The sequence below is a fragment of the Aphelocoma coerulescens genome, chromosome 3 (genome assembly GCF_041296385.1).
Source record: "Aphelocoma coerulescens isolate FSJ_1873_10779 chromosome 3, UR_Acoe_1.0, whole genome shotgun sequence".
In the NCBI taxonomy this organism is placed as follows: Eukaryota; Metazoa; Chordata; class Aves; order Passeriformes; family Corvidae; genus Aphelocoma; species Aphelocoma coerulescens.
In genome coordinates this window covers 87,487,226-87,508,845 of record NC_091016.1, presented here as the reverse complement: position 1 = coordinate 87,508,845, position 21,620 = coordinate 87,487,226, and the positions used below count along the sequence as shown (strand labels likewise).

Sequence of the window (21,620 nt, the reverse complement as noted above, 5' to 3'; positions counted from 1 at the left end):
TATATTTTGAGCCTGAAATCTTTTGAAGACAACAGGCATATGGCATTTTCTAAGTAAAGTTTGTGTCACTGGAACCCAGCTGTTAGTGATATTAGGTGATACAGTGCTGAACAATTATAAGGAAAATAATAACAGCAACAGAAGAGAATAGTTAAAAACTGATAAAGATGCACAAAAGAAGATATAGGTTATTTTTCACCCTGATTCAGGACAGTGCTTAAACTTATCTTAGTGTTAAGCACACTTAAGCACCTTTCTCAAATAAATACTCTTACAATCTGATTTTGGCAAGAGTAGCGCATGAGGCTAGACAGCTGTTATGTCCAGAATGAGATCTAAACCAAAATTATTCACTTGAAAAAGTTTCTCTCATGAAATTGATTGTCAACCTGGTAATAGCACTGCTGGAGTTTGCCTTCCTTGAATTTAACATACTGCTTTTTATCGGTCCTGTGGTTCCTTTTCTCCTGTTTGTCTTCTCAAGAGGCAAGCTCCAAGGTTTCTCTTGAGCATTCCCCAATATATGCTAGTGTATTGATGTAAGTACTGGTAAAATTATTCTGGCAAATCAGTGTAAGCTTGCAGATGCAAGTTTAGGCATGTTGCATTTCTCATAGAGGCAGTGATGCATTTGAATGAAATGCCTCTGTCTTACTCTAAACAGACTCTTACAGCATGGCAGACCACATTTGTTAGCATGATGACCGAGTTGTTGGGAGTGTATATGCTGAATATGGACAGGTTGTTACACAACAATATTTCAACTTATTGCAATGGCCTGTCATGTGTTCCTTCTCTCGGCCAAGTTACACTCTCCTGCAGCAGTGAAATGAACAAAGAACCTCCCCTTGGGATATGCTCACAAATATTAATATGCATCTGAAATCCTTTGGCTTGATTCCTTATCATAGGACAAGAGGTCTCCATGTTATTCTTGCTTTTCCTGGATATGCTTTTTCTGATGACTTTGTGGCATTTCATTATTCTTTTACATTTCACATTCTTTTTTATGTTTTGCAAAATGATCTAATTCTGAAAATGCAAATGAAGAAACTTCTGTCTGTCTCAAGGTATATTAAAATGGAACAGTTAAAATGATTTTACAAAATCTGTCTCTTTTTTATCTAGAAGGTTAAATGTAATTTTAACAACTGGTCAGCAACAAATGGCTGATGCTTTAGGAATGGAGAATATCTTCTCTGTTTTCATGCATTAAAATTTCTAAGATCTAGACGAACCCTTTTTTTTATATACTCAAATAATTACGACGTGGAGTAGCATGTTTAATTTGGCTAAAAATCCTTTATTTTTCAGCTTCTTGCACATATCTCATGTCTCTGTCAGTGCAAAGTGTTGTGTTGAGTCTTTCTCAAGACTACCCTTTAGCTTAAGACAGTCCTTGGCTGCTGGAGAGCTTTCTGCCCCAAAAGATTTATCTGTTCCTTCTATCACCTCAGACCTGCATGCCAGCACAGGTATGAATTGAAGAAGTTTTCAGACTTTCCTGTTAAACTTTCCATACAAAACCCATTAAGATTTCTGTGCAGATGAGGGTAGAGAGGGGACCTGTTGAAGTGGGTATGCTTCTTTTAATCTTGACTGCAATACAATCAGATTTTTCTACTGATCTTTGATCTGAAGTACAAAACGTCCCTTAAGCCATGGGAATTCAATGTATCTATTGAATTATCTGTCTATCGAGCAACAGTAGAGTCAATTTTTAGAAATACATATTCACTTACTGTATCATTTTAATTATATTATGTGAGTATCTGACATATATCTTTGGTTTTCAGAAGTTTGAAGAAAATTCTGTCTTCACAGGTATATGCACAGTGGAGTTACTTTTTTACTCTGGAGTTAAATTTTATCCTTAACACTTATATGATCTCAATTCATCCTACTGATGTAACTAAGAGTCTTTAACTTCAGTGGGAGTTTGATCAGGCCCTAAAGAAAGTTGGCATCAGCCACAAAAGCCAACAAAGGACCATATCTAAGGAGAAATTCAATCAAAATATCCCGCTTCATGATTTAGAAAAGGCACATTGGAAAGACTTGAAGAAACTAGCTAAAATTATGTAATTAAGTATATAAGATTCTCAGGCAACAGAAGTTTATAGAGTTCTAGATTATTTTATTTCTTTTATTTATTCTTTGTACAATGGAACTTAGCAAAGGTGATGCACCCATGTAAGTGAATAACATATTTATTGTAGGTTATAACATAAATTTTTCCAGTAGTTAAACTCTCGTGAGTCACAAGGCCAGAATAAGTAGAAACTTCTAAAATTTCTTCTCCCCTATTTGATTTCAAAGTTCCCAGAAGACTAAAAAATAACTCCCCAGGATGCTCCAGGGCCCAGCTTTCCTGGTCTTTCACAGACATTTCCACCCAGGTACTCTCTGAAGAAAACCAACTATTTGTGGCCATATTCACATGGGGGTTTGAGAATGTTCTGCCTTGTGGGCAACATGGGTAAGACTAAAGAGGCTTTGGATTTCACTGCTCTGTGGACTTCCAGCACCATCCCAGAAGGTCTGTTGTGCTCAGACCTCTTTGTTCTCCCCCATGACACACTTTGGCATGTGTAGCATACTCACCACACTATAAAACCTCTCTTTGGGAAAACCATAATGTAGCCATCCTATCATTTCAGACATTTTGACCTGAAGAAGTAAACCCCAAAACCACAGTATACTATTGGCATGCACCCTCCGGGCTCATGGGAGGGCTGTGAGGAGACCAAGGAAAAATACTGTGTGTTAAAAATGCAGTCAACCTTCTCCAGCAGCAGCTGGGTGTGGAAAGCAGAGATGATAACTAATAAGCTGCACTTCACCTACAGGCCAGAGGTCTTTGTCTGGACTGGACTTCAAGTTTACCAGCTGGTGATCCACAGGCACAACTGACTGATTACATGAGTTTTTGATTTATTTATTGTGATAATAAGGCAGTTCAATTTTTAGAGCTTGCTGAAATTTATGCTTCCTTAGCAAATTGATGGTGGATATAAATGATGACTAGGAAGCAGTTTTTTTTTCTTCTTGGTGGTTTTAAAATTCTTTTTTTGTGTAAACAGGAGCTAATTTTTCCTATATTCATGAGCAGAAAGTAACAGTGAAGTCACTGTTTAAGAGGTGCAACTGTACAGCAATGACAGTGAAGCGCTGTTTGATGTTCTGGATACTGAATTGTTTTGAGGGCCTGTTTTGAGAACCAAGTCATCTCCCATTGGTACTTGATTTATTATTTACATCCATTTGGGAAATGAGCCCTCAGGAGAGGTTGAAATATAATTATCTAGTTACTTGTTCTTAGTGGGGGGGGGGGGGGAAAGAAAAGACAAAAAACTCCCACAGGAAACAGCACAATATATTATCAAATAATTTGAAAAAAATGTTTCCTTAATTTTCAGTGAACACTGACATTTACAGAATCACTCAGTATGGGCATATGAACTGTTTGAGAAGAAAATATAAACAAATGGCTGATTTGATATTTCATTGTGTGTCTGAATGGGCATATGAGGTGTTTGAGAAGGAAATATAGATAAATAGCTGATTTGATATTTCCGTGTGTTTCCCTGCCTGTTGTTGGTTTTGAGTGGAAGAGGATTAAAAGGAGAAACAGAATATGTTCTGGGAGAGGCAGAGAGCAAAAAACGGTAGAACATTGTAATATCTCGGCAGTAATTGCTTGAGATCAGTTGTATCAGCAGTAATGTGGAATAGTTTGCATCCTGTTATTGCTTATGTAAGAAAGATGATCTATTCTTCAAAGCTGTGAGCACACCATCTGTGGCAGTAATGTGGGAATGAAACTTGTAAGAAGACATCATGTTTCCATCTGTTTTCAGAGAGGCTTAAACAATGGCCAGATCCACCAGATAGCTTCTGCTGTGTGAACTTGTGAAGTGGTTTACAAAATTTTATGGCTTCTGCCTCTGAACTTATGCATGCAAGTCCAGAACGACTATCTGTCAAGAGCAACTGCCTTTGCACATGGATGTGTCTGCACTGGAGGGCACAGGCAGCATCAAAGCTCTGCTGTGGCAGCCGACTTTCATGTTGGTCATGTACAAGATCCTATATGTGCTGAAGCAGAGAGCAACTTAATTCTTTGTCAGACTCTTCCATTTCCGAATGTTGGCTTCAGGGGGTTTCAGATATTTTAGGGTGTTCAGATATTCTGAAGAATAAAATGTGATAGTGCCAAGTTATCGTCTTGTGGTACCTTTATCTATTTTTGTGTCAGTAAATTGTCTTGCGGCACTTGTGATTTTTTTCCCAAAAAGTCATACTGTCTCCAGTTTGTCTGACTAACTGGGTAATTTAACACCAACCTGTGCAGTTATTTTTCATGCTTGCTTTGCTGTCTCCCTCACTGTGGTGCTGGCTTTCAGAGAATCTCATGAGGGCATACTTTTTTAGGGATGAAGTTTGGCTAAAGAGCAGAAGAGACTAACTGTTAAATGGTGAGGCCATTTATCTCTGATGTTTATTAGTCTGGAAATTATACTTTCTTTTGCTATTATGTTGGCCAGTCATTGCTTGATAAATAAATGAAAATGAAAGAGTATTTTTTTTTTTCTCATGGAAATGAACTCAGAATTTCAACAGACCCTGAAGTTCAATTCCTTTGGCCAACTCTGCGATTTACCTGCAGCCTGGCTGAACATCTGTCAAATGTAACAGGACTTTGGAGCAGGTGGTAATACAGATAATTTCTGGAATATGTCTTCTTTTAAAAGCCCATTATTTTTTCAGTAATCTTTGCTGATATATCATACTGCAGCTAGGCACTCCTTTAAATTAGTGCCTGTGAGCCAGTGAGTGAAATCCTCCTTGGAGACATCAGTTTATCATCTTGGAGAGCATCCCCCCCAGCCCAGTAGCCAGGAGGGGTACAGTGTGAGTTCCAGTACAGTAGTTCTGCACCAGCAGGAGATTTCTCTCATGAAAGGGAAATCCTCAGGAGAGAGATGGAAAAAAGGATTTGAATCCTAAATCACCTGTGAATCCTTGGGAGGCTTGTGTGAGAAGCTTGCTGTGTTCTCCTGTGCACTGCAGAGGCAGACTTAGAGAAGCTATCCCAGCCATTGCTCATAACAGTTTCAGCAGCACGCTTCGACCAGGCATCAGAACAGGGCTTCCCTGTTTGCTGAACTGGGAGTGTGATGTCAAATTTCATTTTTGTTTTATTAAAAACTATATATCTGTGGTTTTCACCTCTAAAACTCACTGACAATAAACAGTTTTGATTGGAAGGCATGTATGTTTTATCTAGTAAATCCAAAGAGAAGTTTTAAAAAATGTAGTCTCAAGTGAATGAGAAGAATAAATGGTAATATTGTGGTCTTGTAAAGGTAAGAATGAAAAAAAAAGAAATTCTGAAACACTATACAGTGCTTATGCCATTTTCTCTTCCTTTTTCAGGATATATGAGGGGAAGAAATCTGGGCAAAAGAATACTTAGAAACAAAGAAAAACTTACATAAAATAACCTTCCATACTAATGGGAATGGACCTCTTGTGATTTTAAATGTATTCCAGTACTATGCAGACACTTGCAAAGGATGAAGGAAACAACTTACAAATGGTGAGAGTGTCAAATTTGCAAATCAAGACAGAATAATTCATCCTAAGAGATAATTTATGCCGACTAAGCTGTCTGAGGCTTTGGAGATCAGCTTTTGGCATGTGTTCCTCTACAGCTTGCACAGTGGACCACAACATACTGTATAGATGATTCATGGGCTGGAGACTTTCTGCACATGCGGGGTCCAAGGTGGGTTGGCTCAGCTATAGAACAATTTTTAAAATTCCTTTGCACCTTGTGTCTTGGGCTTCTTTTCTGTGGTTTCTGACTCCTACTTCTCAATAGCTGAACAAGATATTAGCAGGATAAATTACTCACTCACAGCATGGAAGCAAATTTCAGGAGAGATGTGACTTATGAAAGCAGTTGTGTCTCTTAGATGCTTAGGCTCCAGCTATAATGCTGGTAAAAATGACAGTAACAATATTAATAGTGAGAATATGTAGCCATTAAATAGACTGCAACCATGTCTTTACTATCAAAGCTGTGCTTTGCCAGTACTGTCTGTTCCCTCTCTTCCCTGTAAAAGAGGTTGGGGAGGGGGAGAAAGAAAAAAGAGAAAACCAGAAAATGCAGAGGATTCTAGCCAAGATGGACAGAGAGAGGCAAGTAATGTTGTGACTCTTTCCTGTCATCAAGGGTACAGGGGAACACTAGGAAACTTTTAAAAATAATATTTTCAAATTTTAAAATAATATTTTAAATTACTTAAAATTAATTTACATAGTTCAAATAACTTTGCAGAAAGACTTCAGTAACTTTTTGGATTAGTGATATTAAAAATCAGATGGAAAAAATAACAGTATCCCTCTATACCAGTAAAAGCAGAGGCCGAACTTTTAAAAGCTTGTTGCCATTAAAGTCTGCAGTGTTTGAAATATCTAATAAGCTTATGATGATAATTCTCCATCCACTGCAGCTCTTTCTTTTTTTAATCCATTTTTGCTTTCCCTGACTGTTTGACCTTCCGAATGATGCTAAAATTTATGGGAAGGTCAAAAAGTCATAGGGGCCCATATGAGACAAAGCAAGACAAATGAATATAGGATATCTAGGCAAAATCAACGATTTCTAAAGGCTACTTTATACTGAGCAAAACACACCCAGGCTGTTTATAAGAAAGGTAGATGGAAGTTTGCTTTATACATATTAAAGGTGCTTTTTATAGTGTTACGGGGAAAAACTTTGTTTGCAAGCTTCACATTCCAGGACCTGTAACCAAATGCCAAGACTTTTCGGATCTGCCAAGTTCAAAATCTAGGATTTCAGGTTCACTTGCCAGATCACATTTTCCATTTGGCAGCAGCATTCTCTCCAGCCCTGCCAGTAGCTGGCCTCTGAGATGCCTCCTTACGAGGTGTGGGATTTAATTTAAATTTTTGTTTTTTCAAACATTATTGTTCTGTGAACATGAAAGTCCAAAATTTCAAGATAAACCTAGGCTGAGCAGAACCCATTCTTTCCTGCTGAAATGTCTCCAAGAGAGCGCCTGCTTTGACAAAACCTTGGAAATTATATCTGACTTAGCCAAGGGAGTTTATTTGTTACCTGCAGTGATATTTCTTTGTGAATACACATTTGTCAGGGGAATCCTGTTTCTTTACTTAGTGCAGAATTTTTTAATTCATTTTCTAACTGTGCATGCTTAATTTTCCTTTCTGTTAATGAGAGTTTAATGTGCTCTTTGAAATGAAGAAAAAAATTTCTATGCAACTGATAAAACAGAGCTTAAAGAGGTAGGGTGACAGCACTTGAGAAGAGGGGGAAAACAGCTTCCTAGCTGTGAGTTTAATGCTTTTCTGCAACAGGAGTCACACTGCAGAAAATTGGTGTGGATTTTTTTTTTTTTTGGCTTTTTTTTTCTATGAAAACAGTACTTCAAAGGGAGAGACAATAGAGATGGAGTGGTAAAAGAACTGTGAATTTTAACTAGTTGCAGTGTGTGAGCCATGGAGTGATTCCCTAAAATAAATAAAATTAAACTATTCAAGACAGGCTAATGGAAAAAGTGGGTTGCATAAATTGTACTGACATTTCTTCAGAGCTCATCCTATTTCTGTGTTGTATTTTCATTTTGGTGGTGACCTTTCAGGCCAGACCTGGACAATTTAAATCAAAAGAATGTTTTTTCTTGTTGTGATGACCTCTAGTAGTCCGTTCATTCAAACTTCAAGGAAATTTTGTGGCAACAAATCATGATGACATGCTTATTCTTGCAATCCCCCTTGTCCACCCTTAGAGAAGATTCATGGCTTAGCATATGAAATGGATTACCTTTCACCCCAATTAATGTTTTTATAATGAGTACCAAAGGAAGTAATAATGTTTTGCCACTTATTATCGAGTGTTACTGGGGCAATCTCTGAAACTCAAGACTCAGGTCATTGATAGCACTGACATGATGGCAATCATGTTGCTGAGGTTTAAGCCCTGCTACAGTGATGAATAAATTGGTCAATTTAATTGCCAGTGCTATCAGTTTGAAGCTTTAAGTAACAGAATGAAATAGATATAAATGTCCAGGGGTTTTGAAGATTTGGCAGGGGTTAGACTTGAAATTCCATCCACTTCTGAGCTTATTCAAATGTTAATTAAAGGAGAAACAATGAAGTAATAAAATAAGGAATTATAGTTGTGTTTTGTCTGGGAACTAGAACTACATAATTTTTAACTACAGTGATAAATATTTTTATACTATATATGATAAGACATGATATTGTACAATAAATGATATTTTGCAGCTTGTCAGTAAGTTGATTGTATTGCACAGCTTTCTAACTGGCAAAATTCAGCTATATTGGTTTTAAAGAATGAGAACCATCTGAGATATTATTGAACAGCCTGATCCTACCTGCCTTTCGCTGTCTTTTAGAACAGTGCAGTAATGCGTAAACATACTTTAAGAATGCCAGACAAAGAAGCAACAGTGGTTGATAGCTGCCTGACAGAAATAACGTTTCTGGCCTGTTCCTTGGATTTCTCATATAGGTAAAATTAGACAGTTTCTATGCCTTGCGTAGAACTTTAGCAAGGGGCACACTGGCTTACCTATAAACCTTTTCCACTTGAGTTATAGTGACTGAGAACATTGAATGGCCATGCACATGCCATTTATATGAAGAATTCCCTTCTTACAGTCTATTTCTCTTTTCTCTTTTCTTATTAAAATTATAAAAAGTTATTTATGGCAACAGCCAGTTACACCCCACCTCAGGATAGCTTTCTATAACACAAAAATAAAGGCAAAGAGCAGGAGAACAACTGTCTATGTAGGTGTGTGTTTTATGACTTTTCTCCCATTATCTTAGGTAATAATGCCATTTAGTACTGTTCATTCATTTCTCAACCCCTTCTTTACGTTAGAGATTTACCCCTTCTCCATTGAAAAAGCTTCATTAATCTCTTTTTATCATAATGGTTGAGCAAATATCTCTTGAAGGTCCTCCCACAGGGAAAACCAGGGTGTGTGGGGGGTTTGGTATTTTGTCACATTAATTGACAGAAAGGTGTCTTCGGGAGAGGAGGGACTTCCCTCCAGTCCCTGTGTTACAGAGGGCAGCCACTCAGACCATGCTTAATTATTAGCTGGGAAGTGCTTGCCTGGCATTTGGGATCCCAATGAGCATTGCAGCTGCTTTTGACTGCCCTCCGATATGGCTGAGACCAGGGCTGCAGCAAAAGGCTTCCCTGCAGCACAGAGATTCCCTGGCACATGGAGGATGCAGGAGCCAGTGTTCCTCAAATGGTTGGTGGACCTGTAATATCCCAGGACTGACAATGTGAGTCCTTATTTGTCTCATGCAGCTGGGTAAGAGTGGATATAGATTTTAGTCTCCATGTTTCAATTTCCTTCCCTATAAAAAGTAACATTTACTTTGTCTCTCAGTATTTTCATTCACTTTTAATTATTTGACTTCAGAAACATTTTGGCATTGATAACATTAGACAGAGAGATTATGTAAAGGCAGCATACTGTGTTGTTACAAAATGTCTCGTCTTGAAGAGGTTATTTCAAGGATGACAGTTGTAAAATTTTAATATCTGTCAAAAATTAGTTATTTATTTAGACTAATGTGCTGTCCTAACACATAAACAATCACAAGGAGAAGAGTGGTTTTCTCCATGGCTGCATGTGGAGATGTGACATGCCACCTCTTTACTGTGTGTCTACTTGTGTGTCTGTTTTTGCTGCAGGTAGGCTTTGAGATACATCAAGAGTTGGCCACTTTTGTGCTCACACATCTGGAAGCTCATACACATTGATCTTTCCAGAGCAGGGAGGGTGGCTGGCTGCATGTTCCTATGAGCAAAACCAGAGGAAACTGAGTCAGGATGATTTTAGGAAACACTAATTTTGACACTTGCATTTTAAAGCCTTAATGTTCGCAGATACACGTTGCATCTGAAGCCCTGGGGGCAAATTTCTGTTCCTTTTTGTCCGGCATAATGAGCAACTTGGGTTCATTCTTTGGTTTTCTAACTGTTTTACAGGTCTCTGAAATCCATCCAGCTTCACAGACCTGCTTCCTACCTGTGCTCATATCAGAAAAGTTGCCGAAACAGCTAAGGGATGAATTATCTATTTATTTATTCATTACAAATGCTTCTTTGACCTGGTGAAATCTGGTGAGCTGGAAAAGCCTTTCTTGTCACTCACTCATGTTATCTCTTATCCTCTGCAGGACTCACAGCGGATTTAAAGGTCATTTGAAATGCAGCCTTTTGCTCTTTGACAGCCCTTTCAATATTAGCCTCCAGTTCTGTTTTACAAAGTCATCATTATCAACTGCGTTTGTGGCTATTGCTATTTTCCTGGGATTGCAGAGAAACCTGAGATACTAATTGCAATGAGCTAATTTGGCAATACCATGCAAACTTCCTTAAGGCATTAGTTAAGAATATACTTTCCTTTACACAAAGAGAATTTGAAAGTGGGAACAGACTGCAAATGCAGCAGAAGGTATGCTTTTGTACTTCTATAGTTAAGAGTAGAGGGTATAATTAGCTTACAATGGTAGTTGAATGTATCTCTCAGAATGAGAACATACAGAATTAAACAGTAGCTTTAGCCTAATGATAATCGGTGATAATGATGATAATAATAATAGTACTTAGAACTTTAATGCAGAGATTTGCATCTTGAAAGTGCTATGCTAAACATTGACTTAATTACTGTCACCTCTTCAGGGAAGGTAGGTATTATTGCCCTGACTTAATAGATAGGGAAATAGAGATATAAGAGAATGAAATGACTTGCCAAGGGCTCTGCAAGAGCCTGTAAAGGGATTCAAACTTTACAGGTCCCTTTACTGTATACTCCCTTATACCAGGATAATTATGCATGTTGTAGGGTTGCTCTGTGCTTTTGAAACTTGAGCCAAAGCCTTTTGAAATTAGAGCTGTGTGTAACATGTTTTGAAGGTTGTATTTTTCAATCATACTTTAATATGATTTTCCTTTTTAGGTCAACCTAAAACATATAGTTGGAGGCAAAATTTTCAGTTTTGGTTTTAAATATATATATTCATTATTCCTTTTAGTAGAAAATGTGTAAAAGGTCAAAATTTTGTACAGGGTAATTCAAGAAACAAGAGCATTTTTTCTGAAATTACTTCATTATTAATTGTGGAGGGATGTGTTTGTGTGGCCTGAAGTTTTTTGCCAAAATCTGATTTTACTAAAGCTGTCTCTTACATGCAAATTGCATATTTTTTTGAGTTTATATCTTGTAGACATATTTTGCCTGGTTCTTGTTAAAATCTCTGTGAATCTTCCTGCCTCAATTATTTCTCCTCACAGAAGGACTGGAGATCAGCCCTGTGATTTGATTACTTGCAGAATATATGGTGAGTAAAATGGTATGAAGTTAACATAAACACTTTTCTGACCACAGCTACAAGTTAAGGTGAGGATGAGATTCTGTAAGACGAATTGTATTTCAGAAGTATGAAGTGAAAACATCAGCTTTTAGCTATAATTATTTCCCTGTGTAAAAGGCATTAACACCAGACTACAGGACTGAATTTTGCTTTGACTGCATTCACTATGCTTTTAGCATAGATCTTGTAGGCACTGCAGTTCTGGTTAATTAAGTCTGAGTCGTAGTTCACTTTGATAAGAAATGTAGTTCTGTATCTGTAAAGCATAAGGCAATAAAAGATGTCAACATCTGCATTTGTAGGATTTAGAAGGAGCTTTCGATAATTGTTTTCTCTGGCTCCTACCTTCTGTCACCTTTGCTTAACAGCAGATCAGCACACACAAGCTCACAGGCATTTAAAAACTGGATGTGCTGAGTGCCTTTCTGCGGACAGGGTGAAGTGCCCCTCTGCACTGGCAGCTGGTGTCACATTTATGTGTTTCAGTACCTATGATGCACATGGGCATTTGCTGGTGTTCAGAAGAGAGATGACATCCCTAGGTAACAGCTTCATGTAGCATTATTGATTTTTGCATTGTACCAGCAGCCGTTTCTGGCCGTGTGAATCCCTTGTGGAGCCTCTCATGGTAGCCTGAACTAAAGCTTCAGACAGTTTATGTAGACGAACTTGAGGAATGCTTTGTCTGTTTCCAGAACAAGATAGTTGAATTCATTCAGCTAATCAAAACAAACACTTTTATCCTACAGGCTTTAACTGGGGTTTCCGTTAACGGCTTTTGCTTTTTTTAAAAAAAACTTTTTTTTTTTCTTCATAATGTCACGACTGAATGCAGCAGCAGCAATTAGAAATATTGAGAAAACAGTGGAGGCATTTTCTAAAAGACTACCTTCTTCTTTGCTTTCAACAGACATTTTACACTGAAAGCCAAATGTTTTTCTAACATTCACAGTTTTCCAGTCAGGTTAAATGTAAATATAAAGGTGAAATAGTAGGCCACAAGAGAAGGAGTGGCTAGTCACACAGCTCAAGGTTTTTTTTGAAAAACCAAATTTTGTTTTCAACAAATTGCTTTGAATGGACAATATCAGCTAAAAATATTCATAGGCATTATTTAGCAAATAATTTCCATGAAGTTCAAGAGAACCACAATCTAACAATGAGCTAACAGAAATGTGAAATGTTCGTTCACATAATTGGTAAGAATTATTCACTGCTCTAATAAAACTAAGTGGCTTTTTGGGAGGTGGAGTATGAATGAAACATTAAATTTGCTTCATCCTGACAGTCCATATTAGAATATCAGAGATGAGTGGTTATCTCCACATAGTTTAACAGACTCCTGTCTTTGAGGAGTACTAAATAAGAGGCGAGACCTAATGGAGTGGAATAAGAAATGTGGAAACCTGAAAATGAGACTGTGCTGTATTATATGGTGATCACACAAGGTGGCAGAATGAGCTTAGGGCTATCCCAGAAATAAGAGGCAGTGAAGGAAGCATCATTGCTTTCAGTCAAGACTGTATCCTTGCTTGCCCTAGGAATATGCCAAGCTTTTTCTGCACATGGAGAGGGATGGAGAGGGTATTTAATACAGTATTTTTTGATGATTATCCAAGTGCTTCAATTTCATTTGGAGATTTAGTGGAAACTGTTAAAAACTTGTGTCTAACTCTGGAAATTAATAATCATGCATCTGAATCTGCTCACATCTTCAGTTTTATTGAAAACACAGTTTGCTCTCTATTGATACATCGATTCTCTAAGTGGGGCTGAACTCTTCAGATGAAGGACAATTGCAAGAACAGGCACGTAGGGGACATTTTGCTTTTCAATATTGATTTATGGCTAAATTCACTTCTATTGTAAGTGAGTGAAACTCTATTGACTTTCCTTGTGTTGCATTTACTTATATGCTTTGCCTGAGCATGGCAGGCAGGTATATATGTGTGGCTGAACCAAGGCCAGCCCAAAGAGGAGAAATTGAAGTGCAAAACAAAGAGAAGGGATTACTCTTTGGCAATCTCTATGCTACTGCTTTGGCCAATGTGTTGGTGATTAGTAGCAACATTCCTTTCTACACCTGTACAGCTACCAGATGTCCTCCTCAACTTCTGAGCCTGTCCTTCTAATGCTCACTTCCAGCGGCAGGGCTGAGCTGCATCACCAAAGGAAGCTTTGACTGCAGGTTGCAGGTGAGCTCCTACATGTGCTCGCTCTGTTTGCCTCTGTGGAGACAGACAAGTGGTGCATCAAAGTGATGGAGAGTTTCAGCTATGATAAGGGGCTCCTTCCAGTCTTCTTGATGTGAGTTCCATCAGTAACATATAAAAGCAGGAGGGGTATTGAGCACAAATAATGGTTGCTTGAAGAAAGAGATGTGTCCTTGTAGGGTGCATTTTAAAAGTATCTAGCAACATATTTGCATCTGAATTTACTCCTCTCTGTAAGTGAGTGAAGTAACTGAGCAGGATACTCTTAAAACTAAGGGCTTAAGAACTTGTATCTGTGCATTGCTCCTTATGCAGTATATTTCTGGAAGCTCATTAGAAGCTATTAAAGATTATTCACCCTTGCAACCTTTTCAGCAGATGTTCAGCTGTTTGTTTTTTCCTTCACTGCCTTAAGATATTTGGCTAAGCATTGGTAGAAGATTGGAACAGGTCAGGAAAGTATTTATTTCCCAGAAAAATAAATTAACTAGTAAAATAGATGGCAATTAATAAAATAAGTCATCTGTAACATAGTAATGAGAACTGGAAAATCAAAATTGAAAGTTTGAAATTTAGAGCTAAAGCAGACACTGGAATGGCAATGTTTCTCTTTGCATAGAGAGAAGGTTACAAAATGATAAAGAAGAAAAGGAAGAACCAAGAAAAAAAGGTAAAGAAAAAAATTAATTCTGAGTTCTGGAAAACTCCTTTTGCCTCTGCTGTGTTTGCCTTTGTCCTGTTGGTCATCAGGGGAGTTGCAGTCTGTGAGGCTCATAAGACTTCTTGAATGACTTATGGTCATGTGTAAGAGAGTTTTATTTTGGCCCCTACCTTAATGCTGAGCCTCAGGCCTGAGAATTCCCTGATCCCTTTATATGGTGTCCAGCTCCTTCCATAGTCATGTCCTGACTTTCAGCTGTTAGCTTCTGGTTCTCAGCTGAGCCTCAGCATTTGTGTGACATTTTGTTCACCGCCCAGTGCAAAACCAGGGAAGTTGTTTTTAATCGTCAGTGGTTTTAGCTAACCTGCTTGAATGTACACTGCACAGGCTTGAGTCACTCACACACTTCTCAGCCTAGATGAGGTGACTGAGTGGAGACAGCTTTTCAAAATACCTCTCTGCCGTGACTGCCTGTAAGTCCTCCCTCTTTTCAGTACAAAGTCAGGCTCTAACAACCTAAACCACTGCAGGGGATGCTTTGAGTTAAACTGCTAGCCTTGCACAGAAATGGGCAAAAATCCCTTATACCAGCTCTCTACCACCTCTCAGTCACTAATTACTGCCTTTCAGTCTGATCTGCCTTGTGGCAGCCTGCTGCCATTGATGGGGTGTGCCTAAGAGAACCAGAGTTCCTCAGGGTGCTGTGGGGTGGCAAAGGGTACTGGTGGGGATGGCTATTGAGCTGGGGCACAGGGCTGGGCTCAGATGGGCATTTTGGGTGCCACCTCTCACAACATTCCATTCACATGGTCCAAAGCTGCAGTTCAGTGTGAGAGAGGACAGCAAGACTGAATTCACTGAATATACACAAGTAATAGGCAGCAACCTTTATATATAACAAGTAATTATTTCATGTCTGGAAAGGCATTGAAGGCTGTCTGCACTCTGAGAGAGTAGCTTGGCAGTGAGACAGCCATAAACTGAACCAGAGCAGAAATGCAGAGCTCTTCTCCTAAGAGTGGGTGATGTGGGGCTGCTCCCTTTGTCACTTTCTAAAATAATTTCACAAAGTAATGTCTTCATATTGGTTAAATAAGTGGCAAATGATTGAGTTTCAGTCAGTGTCTAACAGTCTCAGCAGCCTTAGCCGGTGCCCCTGGAAAGCTGAAAGCAAGCAGAGGCTGAGAGAACAATAGTTGGAAACCTGGCACTGACAGCACTGTGGTGTGTCAAAGTAATAATGGCAGTGACACAGATGCTCACATAGATGCTGTTAAATGCAGGTGTCAGTCACCCCTGCACAGCACACATGGAAGCAGAACACGCTGTCTCTGGACCCCTACGCACATGCGTATCCACAGGTATGCTATCAAAGTGTAGTGATGTGTGGTTAAACAAAGCAGATGAGGGGAGAACATGCTCTAGGGTTCATGTGGTCACTGAAAATGTTCTCATTTGAGTGTGCTGCTGAAAAGCTTGCAGGCCAAATGCATATGGATGACTCCAGTGTCTGGAAAAACGTGCTGTGGCACTGCTGTATTGTACTTGAAGCTACAGATGGTCCCTGACAGCCTTTGTAAAGTGATATGAAGCAAAATGCCTGTGAGAGTGAGGAGGTAATTCTGTTGATTAATGCCAGTCTTGTTGGTATTGATGATTTAGCTGCCTGTATGAAACAAATGTGGGCAATCAGTTCATCTTGACAAAACTTGTGCAACTGAATAAAGGAAGTTGTTGCCTAATCTATTTTATACTAATTGCTCCATGCCACAAATTCAAGGCCTGATCCAATATGAATTGACATGGAAGAGAGATAGTCCATTCACTGCAGTAGTCTTTGGATCAAGGCTTCATTTTAAAGCGAGCAAGTACTGCGTGCTAAATTAGCATTCATCTGAGTTGTCACTATCTGTTTCTTGAGAAGCAGACAGGCTTGATATTCTCTGTGTAGCCAAATGAGTGTTAGCACTTAGATGCTGGATTGCAAGGCAGCAGAGCCAACCTGAGCACACCAAAGTTTTGGTAAGAGCCAGGGCACTGTGGGCTGCTGCCTGTGACAGACTGCCTCAGTCAGGTGTCTGACACGGGGCTCCCGCTGCTGTGCTGCTGCACAGAGTCATTTACCACCAACAAACACTTAGTGCTTATGAGGCATTTTTCAAAAATCTCACTGGGGCCATACCTGGGGCTTTAGCTAGTTAAACATCTTAAAAAATCTGTCCCTTGAGAGGATTTAACTCAGCAGGATTTAGGCTGCTAAGGCTCGCATCATCAAAGAGACCAAAGTGTCAATCCATCTCTTCTCACGCCTAAGGACATAATAGTATCATGCCCCCTCCCATGAGGGGGTACTGCAGAGAAATTTCCAAGCTCTCAGCACCCAAACTAGCTAGCTCTGGAAGCAGATGGAGTATAATTATAGCAGCATTGAGCTGCACCTGAACTAATTAGCTCTGCTGAGAAACAGGGATTGAATTTAATAATGCATGTTCTGCCATACCAAAAAGGCTAGGCTGCCTTTGAGACCTGTGCGACTGTCTCTGCATGGTGCTGTGCTGAACTCTGTGGATGTACTGTGAAAGTCAGCTCAGAGCTTTTCTGTCATCATAATCTGCTGCACAATGTAGGCATCACCTTGTCCCAACATTCATGTACCATTGGCATAATTACTCCTCAGCTGTCACTTACCTCCTGACTATTAGTTTAGCATGTTAAGTTTTGCATATGCTCAAGATTTTGCTGTCCAAACTCACCTAAATATTGAGATCTACTTCAAGGACTGCTGTGGCTAAAACCTTGAAGCCTTCAAAATGGGACTGTCTTTGCTGAGAAGCTGATGTTACCATCATGGTCACAACATGCTCAAAGTAAATGTAGATGTGAGAAAAAGGTAGAAGAGCCAGGTTCAGATCCTTGCTCTGGAGCAGTGATACCTATCAGATGTAGAGCCAAATACCCAATTTGGATACATTTCCTAGTTGCTGGGGTTAAAGACACTCTTTCTTACCTCAGTCCTTTGCATATCAAATTATTTCTATGAGGAGGAAAAACTCTTGTGTTGGTGTCTGAGAGAATTTTTCCACCCCAGGGAAAGCTGAGTGTTGGGATTCTGGCTTGGGGTGCTGGCTTGAACTCAAGCTCAAGCTGTGGTTTGGGCAGAAGGAGCAGTTGGACCCTGTCCTCCACACCCTCACAGGGTGACCTAACTCCAAAGCTCTCACTTGTCCTAGGCTGCCACTACCTCTTTAAAAATGTAGATCTGGTGTTTTGTATCATACAAGTGGCTGAGATTATTTAGGAGCTTAATGGCTCTGAAGAGAGACTTTGTCCTCTGGACATGTATGAGCACTGTTCCTCTTAGCTGAAATTTATTTCTTGTTACTTTGATCCATGCTCTTCTCAGCAGGTTCCTGTTGCCCCCACACTTATGTGCCTATCCATGGAAAATTTGTGTGAGTATTGTAAGAGGTAGGAATATGAGCAAGATGTTACATTGCTTAATTCTGTTAAGTGTTGTTACTACCTAGGGAGTACAAATTTTAAAGTCCTTTGAAAATTTAAGGCATGTTCATAACATTTGATGATTTTTTAATGTAGTATCTTTAGACAAATTTAATGAATCTGTGTAGTGCAGACAACATATTACAGCTACTGGATGACACACGCACACAAATCCAGATGTAAATCTTTCAATTGATTCTTCCATTTTGAAAAATGCAGGCTTCAATGTTTTGGGCCAAAGGAGATATTGGTAGCTACTGAGGCATCTTACCAGGTCTGCTGTTGCAGAGGTAAGTAGTTAATCAGAAACTCAAAATACTTTTGACTTCATTTAAAAACCATTCTTTTTCCTGCCATTCTGCTGATAGGGTCTGAAATAAAATCCCTTAACTAGTAAAAGATCTTATTTAGGAGATTTGTAATACCTATGTTGAAACCAGTCACCTACGCAGGAAACATGTTTCCTCTCTTCTTCCTCTATTTTCTCATCAACATATTTGGCTCAAATAACCTGAAAATATCAGTGGTAAGTGAATGAGCAGAGGCAGGAGAAGCAATACTGCATTCGTAATAAGGGGAAAGGGAGAGATGCAGGAAGGAGAGAGACAGGAAGGAAAATTCAAAATCCGAGCTCCTCCTTACCCTTATCCTGGCATGGTGCAGAGGCAGGCTGCCTCTTGTATGTGGAGAAGAGTAGAAGTGCAACGTCTCCCTAAATAATTAAATGAATACTTAACCTGCAGGTTTAAAACTTACAGCATATTATAAAACAATTATGTATCCTTTGCATGAAAAAGCCAAATTGCCATTCAGCTTCTTTTGTCATCTCTATGCATGAGTTTGGAGCAATTAGCATGAATATATTACAGGTGGAGTGTCTCAGGAAATTGCAAGAAGCTGTGCTGTATTTTTATACCATACAGAAGTGCCAGAGCTATAACTCTTGGAAGAGTTGAAAACTGGGGAGATGTGAGGATCTAAAGTGTGATTTTATAATCATAACAAGCACCAATAGCTGTCTATATAATAGCCATGAAATAAATGCTGTATTTTCTTAGATTGTTCCACTACTCCTTTAATTTAACTGGAGACTGCAAACTATTTAATTTTAGATTTTGGATTACCTTTCTTATGTGCCCAGTTTATCTTTTTAACTGCAGATAAAGTTTTTTTGAATGGTAACAGCAGTGGTATTGTGTTAGCTTTGATGTTATCTCCAGACAATCTCTTATGCCAGTGAAACACCTTTTTGCACATCCTTTAAGATAAATTACCTGGCAATTCAAGAGCCCTGAATTTTGTTTGGTACAGTTTTGTCACATTTAATTGTTCATGTAATACTGATCCTTTTTCCTGACTTGCAGATGCAATTTAATTTTTAAGTGCAGGTTCCTCCTAAATTCAGATGAAAACAGTAAGATAAATGCTTCCTAAAGCCAAATCTCAAAGAGGCATTAATGGTGACCTTTTTTTTTTCATTAGAGTGATAGTGATTCACATCTGCTGCCGATCTCACCCTTAGAGTTACCTGACCTGATAATAATTTCTGCTGATGCTCCATTTATATGAGTAGAACAGAGGGACCTCAAAGACCACAGCAATTATTCATATATGGTTTGATGCCCTTTTATTCCACCACAGAGGCTCAAGGGAACCACTGTGGTAATAAGATTCATACCCACCATTTTACCTTCACGAAGTCACTGATTTGATGAATGATACTGATATGGAACTTTGCCTTCTTTACAGGTATAAAAGGAAAAATTAATCCTGGGGTCTTCAAAACAAAACCCAATGACCTCAGTCAAAACTATTTGCACATAGAAAAAAATCCTGAAAACCAGTGTCACACACACAGAATGACACATGGACGTGTCCACTTACTTTGACTTTTGGGAAGTGGCAAAGGAGGAGGAAATGCGAGTACCAGATCAAAAAAGCTGTCTTCAGGTTGTCAGCATGGTGAGTCATCTGCACAGTGTTTCCACAAATATGACAACATCAGTGACTACCCCTCACTTAAAGCTGCAGTGACACATCAGCATTTTAGTGGAGTGGGAGGAGGTAAAAGAGCTTACTCTGAAATGGAAATGGCAGGAGAAGGATATCACATGAAACAAACTCTGAGAGCAGGGAAGACTTGTGACAGAATAAAGATTATGCATTCCGTAGATAGCAATCCTAAAAACACAGTTGCTTGGTGGCTTTTTATAGGAGAAAAAGATCTGTATTAAAGCTCAGCATTGTCCTGCATGATGCACCAATGTTTTAGTGTTAGTTTGAATGCTGGAGAATAGGAAACTTTCAGCTGCCCTCCTCTAAAGTTACAATACCAATAACAACCTATTTTTCATATCTTCTTCATCTGAGAACCTCCCCCCCCCCCGCTATTTTTTTATATGGTTTATGAAATACGAATATTTGTGGACTCCGAGGCACCACCTAACTCCTCTGTCTCTGGGTTCTCTGGGTGAGTCTATAGCTAAAGTGGTGACACCTGTCCTATACTTCAAGTGTAACAGGTGGCCTTTTGAGCAAACCAACATTCAGAAAAGAGCTAGAGATTACACAGTCCCCTATGGCTCTGGGATATTTTAATGCAGTTGTAGAATAATCCCCTCACCATTGCTCCATAGAGCATGGAGAGCAAATTCCCTCACCTCCAAGGAAGAAGTCAAATGTTCTCAGAGGGAAACCTCAGACAATTTTTCCTTCCCTCCTGGGTAGAGTTTTCTATGGGAATGACTTAGGATTGACCCTATGGAAACAAGAATTTGAGAAGACTTATTATAAAATTGATTTTATTTCTTTGTCATTGTGAAGTTGTTCCCTATAGCATGTTCTCTAATGATTTATCCAGGAGTTTCAAGCATAAGTACCAGTGGTTCTGTATTTCCCTGGCCTGTCTCACTGACAGATGGCACAGAGATGGGGATTGCAAGCCACAGCAGAGATGAAAAGAGAGATAATCAAATAAGATAAAGATTAAATTTCTTTTTTACTGTAGGAGTAAACTGCCTGGGAGGATCAGGAGTGAGACCAGTGGAACTTGCCATGTATATTCTGAGCGAAACAGTAGCTGAGATCTCGGCTGTGTTTAAAGACAATGAAATTTGTTTCAGACGCAAGTCCCAACACTTATAAAATTATCTCCCTTTAAACCTGTTTCACTCTCTTCTTGTAGTATGTTTGTACAAATGAAAGAAGAGCTTCTTGTTCCTCTTCTCTTCCTGCCTGTTCTCTTATTAATGCCTCCCTCCCTGCAACCTTTTGCACACTTCATGGGATGTGGATGTCAAGTGCTGAAGCAATACGTGATGTGATGTTCTTGAGGGGTCTCTGATCTGCTGAGCAACTTCTTGTGAGATTTACAACTCCAAAGGATTGACCATAAATAAATAAAACCTTTCAACACCTTCTAGCTCCTGGGAAACAAAATCCAAAAGATACTGAGTTTTGCTTACCGCTTCCTATTGCCTGTGTTACCAGGGGGTTTGCTATCTATTCAGTCCTGTCATGCCACCTGCCTCTTGCATTCTGCCTCCAGCAACCACAGCAATACCCTGTGTCTTCTGCTACCATCCATCCAGTATAGCAGTGCATGGCTAATGTAATGCTCAAGGATAATAACCTGGTATGTCTTCTGACTTCTACATGTGAGATTTACTGTTTGCTACTTCTTTTTCTATTTGGTATTGACTCTGGAAATTCTTATGCGGACAGCAAATGCATTTGTGAATTCAATCTCCAGATTTCTTTTTTTC

The 21,620-nt window shown here is 39.1% G+C and overlaps 3 long non-coding RNA genes across 6 annotated transcripts in view; 2 read left to right on the top strand and 1 right to left on the bottom strand.

The window, feature by feature from the left end:
• LOC138107341 (uncharacterized) overlaps positions 1–10,175 on the top strand; it is a 23,671-nt gene extending 13,496 nt beyond the window's left edge. For both annotated transcript variants that reach the window (XR_011149425.1, XR_011149426.1), the window contains 3 exons: positions 5,440–5,602; positions 5,718–5,791; positions 10,094–10,175. This is a non-coding gene — a long non-coding RNA (uncharacterized lncRNA). The remainder of the gene's footprint in view (positions 1–5,439; positions 5,603–5,717; positions 5,792–10,093) is intronic.
• LOC138107342 (uncharacterized) lies at positions 9,581–18,670 on the bottom strand. The gene is made up of 3 exons (XR_011149427.1): positions 18,499–18,670; positions 18,282–18,367; positions 9,581–9,902 (listed from the first exon to the last, which is right to left on the bottom strand). It is a non-coding gene; the product is annotated as an uncharacterized lncRNA (long non-coding RNA).
• LOC138107340 (uncharacterized) lies at positions 10,289–21,620 on the top strand. Of its 3 annotated transcripts, none has more exons than XR_011149424.1 (9): positions 10,289–10,562; positions 11,402–11,448; positions 13,573–13,676; positions 14,314–14,364; positions 15,639–15,716; positions 17,762–17,807; positions 18,076–18,146; positions 19,606–19,818; positions 20,864–21,620. It is a non-coding gene; the product is annotated as an uncharacterized lncRNA (long non-coding RNA). The 3 variants fall into 3 exon arrangements; XR_011149423.1 differs by having other exon boundaries at positions 17,759–17,807; XR_011149422.1 differs by having other exon boundaries at positions 17,759–18,146.